This window comes from Triticum aestivum, chromosome 2D (assembly GCF_018294505.1).
Source record: "Triticum aestivum cultivar Chinese Spring chromosome 2D, IWGSC CS RefSeq v2.1, whole genome shotgun sequence".
NCBI lineage: Eukaryota > Viridiplantae > Streptophyta > Magnoliopsida > Poales > Poaceae > Triticum > Triticum aestivum.
This window is the reverse complement of record NC_057799.1, coordinates 4,108,571-4,121,805: the sequence shown is the minus strand read 5'-3', so window position 1 is coordinate 4,121,805 and position 13,235 is coordinate 4,108,571. Positions and strand designations below refer to the sequence as shown.

At 44.3% G+C, this 13,235-nt stretch overlaps 2 pseudogenes; one reads left to right on the top strand and one right to left on the bottom strand.

The window, feature by feature from the left end:
- Positions 1–4,288: 4,288 nt before the first annotated feature.
- LOC123048132 (zealexin A1 synthase-like) lies at positions 4,289–6,021 on the bottom strand (annotated as a pseudogene).
- Positions 6,022–7,675: 1,654 nt separating this feature from the next.
- On the top strand, positions 7,676–11,934 carry LOC123048131 (desmethyl-deoxy-podophyllotoxin synthase-like; annotated as a pseudogene).
- The last annotated feature ends 1,301 nt before the right edge of the window (positions 11,935–13,235 follow it).

Here is a 13,235-nt window from a genome sequence, read left to right as displayed (position 1 = left end):
GGGCTGGCGAGTGGCCAGCTTGTCAAGCTGACTCGTCAAATGGTCCGTAGCGCCCGTATCCATGTACCAGGCAGGATCCACCGAGTATGAAGGAGTGAACCCGGGATCCGGTGAAGCGAGAGCAGCTTGCTTGTCATTGCCCTTCCCATTGTTCCCAATGCCAAGAAAATCTCGTTTAAAGCGACGATGGCAGCGAGACGCCAAGTGCCCCTCGATGCCGCAGAGTTGACACTCAACCCCACCACCACATGCCTCGCAGTGGAGCCGCCTGCGGCCAGCCGTCGGAGGTGGAGCGGGCGGACGGGGCTGGTTGCCTGAGGTCGGCGGCGCCTTCTGCTTGGCACCGCGGGCGCCCCCGCGGAGAGCAGCGTTCGCAGAAGGGCCCTCCGTGTAGACGCCAACGGAGCGGCGAGCAGCGAGCCTCTGTTCGGTGTTGAGAAGGCGTGCATAGAGATCGCGAGGCGGCATCGGTGTGTCACGTCCATTAATGTTTTCAACGAGAGAATCATAGTCCTCATCAAGCCCATTGAGAATGAACGAAGTAAACTCCTCATCACGAAGAGGCTTCCCAATAGACGACAGTGTATCAGCCAAACTTTTGACCTTGTTGAAGAAGGCCGTGACGGAGAGGTCATTTTTCTTGACCTCACCCAGCTGGTTACGAATGGCAGAGGAACGGGCCAGCGATTGCGAGGAAAAGCTGGAGTCGAGCGTGGCCCATGCATCCCTCGACGTGGCGGCAAAGACGACCATGCCAGCCACGGATGGAGTGAGCGATGACTGAATAGCACCCAGGATGGCTTGATCTTGAGCAGTCCACCGACGATGAGCAGGGTTGGGGACCATGACAGAGCCACCATGGGACGAGGGTACCGGAACCATAGCCGGAGGGCACGGCAGGGAGCCATCAACATATCTTTCAAGGTAGTGGCTACGCATCAGCGGCAACACTTGAGCGCGCCACAGGAGATAGTTATCAGCAGAAAGCTTCACCGTCACTAGATGGGCGAAGTGAAAAGGCCCTGGTTCGGCCATCGGCGCGGAGAGCGGCAGATCAGGCGGCGGACCAGGCGGCAGGACAGCACTATATGGGATTAGTGCATCGGCCGATGGTTGTTGATGATGGCCATAAGCCGCCGAGGAGTGCGCACCATACGGGAGCGCAGGAGGAGCGGCATACATCTGGGCAGCGGCGTAGGACGTCGGGGCAGGAGTAGCATACGGCGCATACGACGCAGCAGACGGCGCGAGGTAGGGCGCCGGGTACGGGCCGCCGTACGGCGCCTGGATGGGAGAGCCATAGGGCCCCGAGGCCAGCGGCGCATCGTGGTACGGGGCCGGGGCTGGAGGACCACCGTAGGCTGGCTGCCCATTGGCGCCGTAGGAGGCCGGTGGTGGAGGCGCGTCCTGCGACTGGATCGGGGTGGCCGCGATCGGAAGCGCAGCAGGCGACCGGGGCGGCGGCAGCATGGCAGGCGATCGCTGTGGCACGGGAGGTTGTGATCCCGACGCAGTAGATCGGGCCCAGGCAAGTGGAGGCGACACCAGGAACGGCGACTCCATCGCCAGAGTGGGGAGAGGCGGCGCGGCGGCGGGGGCCGGCGCGACGGCAGCAGAGGCGGCGGAAGCGTGACGCGGATCGAACGCGTCGTCTGATACCATGTTAAACGTATTAGGGTTTGGAACAATGCTCGATACCCTTGGTGGGTACGGCTGTCATATATTTATAAGAGGGAACCGTACAAATACAAGTTGTGTTACAACACGTATATCTAATATATACTTAGTCTAACAAGTTCAAGATCCATGCGTGCATTCATACTCCATTTTTAGCAGCCGAGAGGAGTCACCTTCAACTACAATGTATTATTAGAGGATAATATGGACGGAAACGTCACAGGACAGTCGGACGTCAACACATTACCATTAGATTAGATAGACATGTCTCACCTCCCTACGTGCCCGCACACTTTGTACCGTGCTAATTAATTGTATGTGAGTTTTTAAATGTGTTGCTACCTTTGGAAATGTAGTTGCGTTCAGATACAAGAAGAACATGTAGTATTTGTAAGGGCCTCCTTTAAGTTGACAGGATAATTCTCCATCTCTGCCAAACGAAGCTAGCAATCACATTGCGCCATGAATCTAAATTTGGTCTCGCGAGGGTGAGCTAAATCCTATTCAGATGGCCACGGATCTAAGTGGATAAAAAGAAGAGAAATCAAGGACAAGTACCAGGCAACCAGTAGTCGAGATCATGGTGAGGATGGGAGGAAAAACAATAGAAAAACACTCGTGTCTTGGGCCGTAGTAAGCCCTAAATAACAATATATATGACCGAACATTATACATATACTTAGGAGGTAAAACAAGGTGAATTGACTTCCAGAGTCGGCTCAATACCAAAAGATCATATTTCTCTAAACCTGATAGAGTATGCGACAAAATAAAAAATCAATGAAAACAAAAAATTACAGGTACCTAGCATTCATAACTAAAATGCACCTTTCTTTTGCTATTCAGGTCTTGTAATTCATTTACTAATCGATGTTTGTCTGATTTATTAGTTTTTTGTCTGATTTATTAGTATAGTTTAATGGAATATGTATGCTTTTCAGCATGGTCTGAGTATGACAATGTTTTCTGACCACATGTTTTATTGTTATCTTCATATGATTGATAGTGGGCCAAAGACAACATTGCGTAGATTGCATTGACGTTTCATAGCAGCCGCTCCAACCAAAACATTGCAAGGCTAGAGTACCAGAAAGGCACAGATCCATCGTGGGCGTGACAATGCATATATCTTTTACGAGCACTCCTTCTGTGTGACACGCACTAGATGCATGCATGATGCATATTAGCAACCGCGTGCTGGTGGCATGCACCCAAGTTCAAGACAACCTGCTCGCCAATTGCACGGATGCATTCATGTTTGTTGCTTTGTTAGCAGCCGGCGGAGTCACATTCAACTATAGTGCATTATTAAGATATATGGATGAAAACGTCACACAGGCAGTCACAACTCAATAGTATAGTATTAAGATGGACATGTCCCACGTCTCTACATGCCAATTGCACCCACTCTTCTGGAACTACATACAGACGGACGGCCTAATTATATGATTTAATAAATTCGTTGAGAAACAAAGGTGCTCTTTGACACAAGAACATAAATATTTGTATGCGCCTCCTTAAAGTTACGGCCATACATATGTTGTTCCATGTCTGCCAACCAAACCTAGCAATCACATTCTGCCATGGATCTATACAAACAGAGGCAGAATTTAAATATAATAAGTGGTACCATACTATTTGTTAGCGGTACGCACTTGATCCATTAAGCAGCACTATCGAGTTGGTGTGCAATTAAACGAGAAAGGTTAGAGAGAAAACAATTGTTGGGGCCATGCAATTAAGTCGCTATGTAACTTAAGACGTGTCGCTATGCGACACACTGAGTGAGCTGGGAGTTAGGAAGATAACACGGTATATTAGTTGCCACCATGGCGATCATTACTCAGAGTTCGACGATAGCGAATTTTGACAACAAATCAGTGACAGTTGAAGGCGAGAGCGGACTGAAAAGAGAGAGTGATTGCTTATGGTCTATAGACCATAGAGTAATAGAGTCTCAATATAGTGGATACGACACTGGGCCAAAAAAATCTGGCAAGATATTATGGTAGCCCGTTCAGAAGATCAGTTGAGCGAAATAATTGCTTGTTCTTTTTTTTATTCAAGAGAGCGCACACTTCCTTTTGATTCATAATAAGGAAACAGTTTATTTTATGAGGAAAGTTGGTCGGAAAACCAAACCAGTGTGTCAATAGTGCAAGATCTTAGAGAATATTAAAAATAATAATTCAATCTACATTTGGCCTAAAGCATGCCAAGACAGTAACCGATGAGCCCTTGGGCGAGGCCATAACTGTTAGCAAAGTCGGTCCAAAGGATCTAGATTTCAATCGATAAACCTGACAGTAGATCTTCCAAAGGGACACAAAAGAAAGCAAAAAAAGAAAGAAATTATAGGCCATTCCTTCAATTTTACATGGAGGACATCAGACCACGAAAGTAGATTGAAATATGGTCCTTACAACACTTCACTGGGGCAATTTAAAAAGTCCAAACTTTGTGTTTTGGTACAATCAATAGTCTGTGTCATCCACCATAATATATTGCAGGTTCAACGAGGTTCTTTTATTCTTATTGGTGCAACAACATATATTGCTATACATCAAACTAAATACAGACATATCATGAGGCAATGCACATCCATCTATGATTATATGGCATGGAAACCTCCATGGGAAATCGGTATCAATTGTAGGTCATATTTTCTTCCTACGATGATCCCGTATTTCTCGGTCATGTCCAAAAATTCTGGATTTGCCTTGTCAGGAAGCACCCAGTCGAAGTGGTAGAGAAGATTTGCCAAAGCGATCTCCATGGTTGACGTGCCAAAAAGTATGCCAGGGCACTGCCTCCGACCAGCACCGAAGGGGGTGAATTCAAAGTATGTCCCATTGTAATCCATGTTATTGTTCTCAAACCTTTCAGGCTTAAACTCTTCAGGACTTTCCCAACAATTTGGATCCCTAGAAACTGCAAACGCATTAATGTATACATTGGTGCCTTCAAGCATGTCAAAACCCATAACTTTACGGTCTTCCCTGGCCCTGCGGGGGATCAAAGGACCTGGTGGATGCAATCTAAGAACCTCCTTAATGATCATCCGCATGTAATGGAGTCCGGCGAGGTCACTATTAGTAAACACAGCTCGACCTTGACCTAGCACCTCTGGGATCTCAAGCTGTGCTTTGGCCATGGTTTCGGGATGACGGACGAGCTCAGCCATCGCCCACTCCAAGGCAACTCCCGTGGTCTGAGTGGCACCTGCAAATATGTCCTGAAAAGTATTGTTGTGGTATGTATGTTTATATATTGTTTCTGCATATGTAGTAGTACGAAACAATAATCAATTCAGATACAACAATTTACGTTTGTAAATCTATGAAACAAGTTGAGACTAACACATTTATGAAATGATGAATCTAGGGGTTTTCTTTTTGCATTAAAACTTTGCACATATGATATAACATAGGTAGATTAATAAGAAGCATAAAGAAAATTACTCACAAATAAGACGGCGCCTATACTCTCCGTGGTCATAGGGAATGTGAACGCGTCCTTCTCCTGCAGCCTGAGTAGCACGTCCAGCAAGTCATCATCGTCCTGTGCGGCAGCTCGCGCCGCCTTGCGCCCCTCGATGACGTCGGCGTTGATACGTTGGATGTGGCCATAGCTCCTCCTCATGTGGCGCTCACCGTTGCTCAGCCACCGCACCAGCCGCGATGACGGGAAGAGGTCGACGAGGCAGAAACCACCTAGCAGCACGAACGCCTCATCCAGCTCTCATAGGTACTCTTCCTGCTGCGGGAACTTGCCGCCGAACACCGCCCGCGACACCACGTCGTTGCTGAGCGCCATCACCTTCTCACTGACATCGACGGCGGCGCCCGTGGATGCTGCGGCCACGACATAACGGAGAAGGTTGCCCACCTGCTCTGGCCTGATGCCGTCCATACGCCTCACCTGCTTGGAGCTGAGGAGCTCCATGGTGCAGACCTTGCGCATCTGGCGCCATGGGTCACCGTAGGGGGCGAAGACGATGCCACTCCCGCCGCAGCTGAAGATGTCCAGCGTCGCACTGTGCGGCCGGCCAGCGAAGGCGAGGTCGTTGGTCTTCATCACCAACGCCGCCGCCTCGGCGCTGGAGACGATCACCGTGGGGACCTCGCCGAGCATAAGGTGCATCAGCGGCCCATACCGACGTGACAAGTCCATCATCCTGCGGTGCGGGAGCACACTGGCGACTTGGTGGAGGCTGCCGATGATCGGAAGAGTCCATGGCCCAGGAGGCAGCCGTGGCTTTCTGTTTCCACAAGAAAGCTTGCGAAACCAAAGGGCCACTAGCGTGCATAGTGCTATGAAACACAAACTTAACCAGCCCTCCATGGCAGGCTACAAGCTGTTGGCAAGCGCAGCTTGGAGTGAGACGCGGTATATGTATGTGATGTGATCACCTCCAAGTCCTGATGACTCATGAACTGGCTAGTGTATGCAACTATATACTAGTCGAGATGTATTAGTGTACAGAACTAAATTGGTGACGGCTAGATTGCTGATGACAAAATTTAAAGATAGTATGACAAAATTTAAATTATTGGCGGCTAGATTGCTGATGACAAAAATAGTGTACAGTACTAGACCTCTTTCTTCGCTCTAAATTATATAAATTCCTAGGTTTGCTATCAGGCATAATTCACCATCATCATCAAATGTACTTTGGTCGTGTTGTATGCATAGTTTTAAATAGCGCGAGATAGCACCGCTATAGCACGCTATAGCGTTTAGAAAAGGTCTTGCGCTAAGGGTCTTTTGTCCAAATACATGAGTAAACATTTTAAATAGCGCGCTATAGCATCGCTATAGCACGCTATAGCATTTAGAAGTGGCTTAGCGCGCTATTTAAAACTTTGGTTGTATGTATTAGCTCATGAACTTCAATTACTTTGAAATGGAGAAGGTGGAGTTCGATGCTTCTAATGACTTTTGCACTAACCCAGGGAAACCAATTTGCAATCTTAGCAGCCGAAACTTTCATACTCAGCTAGCAGCCAGAAACGAGAAAGCGGCCCAAACGTTCATACTCAGCTAGCAGCCAGAAAAGAGAAACCTTCTCTGCCGGAAGCTTCGCCACATAGCCGCCAGAAAAAGAGCATGTATGTTTTAGTATTAAAAGATACATCTGGCGGAAAAAACAACTTGTATGCTTTTTGAAGGAAGATGCAATCACAAACCAAACCAGACCCATAGTGCTATAAACCAGAACAATATTGCCAGAAGCTTCACCACATAGCTTCCAATTTTTTTGTGCAACATGTTTGAGTTCGTGATGCCCGTGCTAAATTTGGTGAAGTTTGGACATTCGATGAGCCTTGTCAAAAGAGACAAAACGACCTCCGAACAGTGCAGAACATCAAACTTCCTCACATGCCTGATTGTTTTTTTGCAGACAGCTCCTAAAATGTCCAAACTTCACCAAATTTGGCACGGACATCTCGCACTCAAACATCTTTCATCACAAAAAAAGATTTTTGGATTTTTTTTTTGCTATTTTAACGAATTTACTGTTCACACCCGGGCTCATCTAAGCCCAGGAACCAAACGCCGCTCTCTCTTTCTTCGCCATAACTTATTTAAAGTCATAGAGCTTTGTTATAAGTCAACATTTACAATCCCAAATTAGTTCCACTATATGCATCATTAAATATAGTTTGGTTGTGTTGTACTCCTACATATTAGCTCATTAATTTTTCTATAGAGAAATTTAACTGGGAAAAAATTAGAACTAAATTGATTTGAAATGTACAAAGTGGAGTTTGATGCGTGTAATGCCTTTTGTACTAACCCCATCGCCGAGACCAATTGACAAGAGAAAACGGCTCAAACTTTCATACTGTATACTCACTTAGCAGCCGGAGAGAGAAAGCTCCTCTCTCGCCAGAAAAAGAACATGCATGCTTTTATACATTTATATATATATGCAGAGTCCAGACAGGTAAGTTATCAGTACCACTACCACTGCACTTGCCAATGCAAGCTGCCTGCTATGGAGGGGTGGTTCAGCTTGTGTTTCGTAGCACTAGGTATGCCGCTTGCCCTTTGGCTTCTCAAGCTCGCCGGCGGCAAGAACAAGCCACAGAAGCACCAGCTGCCGCCAGGGCCATGGACTCTCCCGATCATGGGTAGCCTCCACCACGTAGTCAGCCTCGTCCCACACCGGAAAATCACGCAGCTGTGTCGCCGATATGGGCCAATGATGCACCTCAAGCTAGGCGAGGTGGACGCCGTGGTGGTCTCCAGCGCCGAGGCGGTGGCCCAGGTGATGAAGACCAACGACCTCACGTTTGCCACCCGGCCGGGCACCCCGACGCAGGACATCGCCGGCTGTGGCGGCAGGGGCATCATCTTTGCTCCCTACGGCGACCACTGGCGCCAGATGCGTAAGGTCTGCATTGTGGAGCTGCTCAGCTCCGTGCAGGTCAGGCGCATGGAGAGCATCCGGCCAGAGGAGGTGGGCAACCTCCTGGCTGACATCGCCACCGCCGCGGCGGCCCGCAACAGCATCAACATCAGCGAGAAAATGATGGAGCTCAGCAACAACGTCGTGTCGCAGGCGGTGTTCGGCGGCAGGTTCACGCAGCAGGACGAGTACATCCACGAGCTGGACGTGGTGCTCACCCTGCTGGGCGGCTTCTGCCTCGTCGACCTCTTCCCGTCGTCACGGTTGGCACGGTGGCTCAGCTTTGGCGCGCGGCGCATGAAGAAGAGCTACGGCCGCATGCAGCGCATCATCGCCGACGTGATTGAGGAGCGCAAGGCCGCGCGAGCTGCTGGTGATGGGGCCTCAAGCACCGATGACGAGGACCTGCTGGACGTGCTGCTCAGGCTACAGAACGATGATTCGTTGGAATTCCCTCTAACCACAAAGAGCATATGCGCCGTCTTATTTGTGAGTATTCTTAACAAGCAAGCTTTTTCTACTCGTAACAGATGCATACATATGATACCAGATAGGAAAGATTGATTACTTTTGTCCCGACAAACTTAAATCATTAACCATTTAGTTACCATTATCTATGTCATATATGTCAAGATTATTTCTTTCTGGTCAGAATTTCTGGTAATCCACCTGTTACAGGAAAATTTGATGACCGCCGAGAAACTGTGGTAACACTTGATAATATTCAAATGAATTTGAATTGAAACACTATAATTGTGTCAAATAGGATAAGTATGCATGTATTATCACAACTATATTACTGGTGTAAACGTGCGGTGTCTATGACAATTCTGCAACTATGGGAAGAAGGCCATGCATATGTGCTGACCAATGGAACAGAAGAGAGTATTCGTCTAAGTGATGTCAAATAGTATATATTTTAATGCAACATAAAGTTAAATAATTCATTCAAAAGTTTCAATCTAAAATATTCCATGATTTACCGAAAATAGGTATTCTAGCCCGTCCCCCAAAAAAAACTGGAATAAAAAAACCTTAGTTAGAAATATAAATTTCATGGTAGCCAACTACAATATCTTATCATTGGCTCCCATATGCTCATTGTACACCCGTCCACTACGTATGGCCAGACCATATTACTACCTGACAAGACATATAAATATATTTCTCTAATTGTCGAAATATAAAGTTATAAATACACATATATATACTTGCTTGGTTTTTGACCATGGAAGATTTGTCCGATCTTTTAAATGTTCCAAATATCCTATGTTACTATTCCTGGTCTTCTCAGAGTTCATTTGTACCTATTTTGTAGATTATTTATTTTCAGTCATCAAATAAAAAGGAAAAACACATATTTATTTATTTTTCTAGCTCAATTTACTCTTCAATCCATTCACTTTTATTTTTCTTTATTTTCCCTTTCGACATTTTAAAGCCCATCTTTTCCACCTAGGCACTGGCGTTTTCCTATATTTATCAGAATGTTTAAAAAGGTCGGACAAAAGAAAGAATGGCTAAGCATCACGATACTTCCAGGCCATTTGCTAAAGGAAGTATATAAATGATTTTATTTCCTAAAAAAACTACTTGAAGAACAAATTAGCAAACTTGTTCAAAGAAATCCAAGAAAAAACTGGATACAAACAATAATTCTCTAAAACAAGGAAAATATATCAAAACAGAGTGGGCTATTTGAAGCAAATTTAATGCATAGTCCCACACTTTGCAAGAGAAAGCGGCACACTCCATGAGTACATATACATTAGGAGATCATATCACAAATTGTAACCTTTTTGGAATTAAAAATAATTTCTTAAAATGATAGTAGTCCTAAATTCAAATCATTTCTTCTAAGACCTCTCTAGTTCTTTCCTAGACACATGAATCTTCTTGGTAAATTTATTTGTATTTTTGAGTTTTTGCTCTGCCGGTAGATGCTAGAGCTGAAATAGGATCTCTTCTAGATTCTGCTTGGATATCTCAGAAATGACCTCATAAACATGTGAAAAATAGTGTGAATGAATTCAATAGTCTCTTGCTTTCCAATCACTATTGTGAAGACACATGTAGAAGATCCGAATACAAGATAATATAAGGAAAAAAACATACTTGACAAAACAAACACCTAGACATTGATGTTGTCCACACACTATATCCGTTAGCTTTATGGGATTTCACCCTTGTGGAAAATTATAATCTTTACTGTTAAGTATTTTCAAAGAAACTCATAACACGGACGCCATGTTATTTGCCTATCCATTTTCATGGTGTAGCAATATAAGGGTATGAACCTCATAATGAGTACATATATTCTATCATGACCCACCTGGGTGGAACACCATGGCACTGACCTTAATCCTTCTTTCTTTTAATATTGCAACCAACATATCCGCCATAATGTTGAGCGACACTGATGAAAATAAATAACCCTTGATGGAGATCTTTTTATTCTTGGAATTAATGTTCTAGATCATCATTGATTTTCACACCGAAGAACCCACCTTGCATACATTTTACCTTCAAGTGACATCACATAAAGGCGAAAGATTCCATGAACATTGGTTGTGGAACGAACATCCACTTTACAGTGTCATAAGTCTCGCCAAAAACAATTTTGAGAATCCCTTGTCTTTTGATGCAACCCATGAATAATAAGCCCTTCCACAATATTTTCCTAGCATGAAATGGGTTTTTGTAAGTTTCATCACATCATTAGCAATCGAGGAAATCATGCGCTGCTAAGAATTTTGTGAAAGATCATGAAGATAACCTATGTTGCTTTATTAAGTTTGCTTTTTTCCTTTTGCCACTATAGAGATGCCTACATCGACTATAAAGTGGTGATGTTTTCTATAAGAATAAACAAACATCCTGATCAAACCACTCAGAAATCATATTCTCATAAACTTGAGTGTCCCATTTTTGCAATTGTGATCTTTCACCTCTTTCTCTGTCAAGTGTAACCCGAGGGGAGGCATATGGCCTCACATGATATCATACTTTGAGAAGTTACTTGCCTTGAGTGCCTCGAAATGTTCACAAAATATTTGTAATGGGATTTAGGCTTCAAAGTATGTAAAAAATCCTATAGTTCACTTCAAAATACCACATACAATTTTTCAAATGATATATTTTGTTTCACAAATTGTTTCATTATAAGTGCGACATATAGAAGTATGATCTAATTTAACATACCTTAATTTTCATTTGCAGGATATATTCTCTGGTGCCACAGATACCACAGGAACAATTTTGGAATGGGCTATGTCAGAGCTCGTCCGTCATCCTGAAACAATATTTAAGTCTCAACTAGAGATAAGAAAAGTATTAGGTCAAGATCGAACAACCATAAAAAATAGTGACCTTGGAAACCTCCACTACATGCGAATGGTCATTAAGGAGGTTCTTAGGTTGCACCTACCAGCTCCACTAATCCCACGGATGGCCAGAATGGATTTAAAATTATGGGTTATGAGCTGCTTAAAGGCACCACTATATTAATTAATGTCTTTGCAGTTTCTAGGGATCCAAAGTACTGGAAAAACCCTGAAGCCTTTTTGCCAGAGAGGTTTGAGAACAACAACTTAGATTACAATGGGACACATTTTGAATTCACCCCCTTTGGTGCTGGACGAAGGCAATGTCCTGGGATGCTATTCGGCGCATCAACCTTAGAGATCACTTTGGCAAACCTGCTCTACCACTTTGATTGGGTGCTTCCTGGTGGGGCAAGTCCAGAGTCATTGGATATGTCTGAAAAATTTGGGATGACTGTAGGTAGAAGTTCTGACCTACAACTGATAGCTATTCCACGTGGATGCATCAAGGACATGTAGACATATATAGAGAAATGGTCATGCATGGGGAAAATCCATCCTACCACCTGGGGGTAGTTACCCCACATGTCTCATGTACTACCATGTGGTAGTATATATTCTACTTTATCATTTTAAGTATGTTCATATACTATATATAAGATACTCCAAAGTGAGTTATATGAAAAATTGCAAGTTGGCCCATGGTTTTTCTTATATTTGTGAAATACGTACATATTTGTACGTAAAAGAGAGCATACTCAAAATAAGATACATACTACCAAAAAATAGTATATATACTACCTAAACATTCTTATATACTACATATTAAGCGTACATACTCTCCGATTTGATAGATACTACATATAACATATAAAATTCAAGTGGTGGTAACTACCACTGGTGGTAGATAAAATTTGTCCTATATATATTGCATTGACCAAAATAATGGAATGACACACATTCCATGTCTGTACTAGAAAAATATATTAGGAAAAATTATAGATAAATTCACTAAAACTATTTTCTTGGCATCCCATCCACCCATTCTACCTCCTTTGGCCGGCACCCGATAGCAACAGTCGATCACTGCCTCACTCATATCACTTGCTTTACCATGCCACCTCACCATTGACATCTTTCCTTCCTTCCTCATATCTATTTTCTTCTCCACGCACAAATGACATCAACCATACTTAAATATGCAGACAATCATATGTCTCTATCCCTGCTGTGCACACCCGACCACCTTGTAGTTGTGACAACACCATATACCTTGGCAATTATGAAGATGTTAAGTTGGCTCGTCAACATAGAAACTTTGGAATCTTTGATGGAAGTTGTACATTCAGGAATCTCCTAAACAATTGTCAACATTATGTGCATCTTCCATGTTGCTCAAATGGTCGGATTATTCTGGTATCAGTGGTCTTAATATTGCAATGGTGGCTTGACCATCGAGATGGATTTTCTTCCTTCCACTTCATTGGGAGTATTGGCAAGAACAACTTGATAGCCACTAGCACAAACGTATTAGTACTTTCAAAAAACATTTCACGCTCTTATTTTACGAGTGTAACATACCTTCCATGTTCTCTAGTTTTCATATTAATTTGTCCAGTATCTTCCTATGGCACTAGTAGAAAACATGCCTTTGGTTCGGCCAGAAAAGAGCATTAATCCCGGTTGCATTACGAACCGGGACTAATGTGAGCATTAGTCCCGGTTCGAGCGGCTAGGGCACCGTACAGGCATTAGTCCCGGTTCAAATGGGACCTTTAGTCCCGGTTGGTGCCACGAACCGGGACTAAAGGGTGCGATGC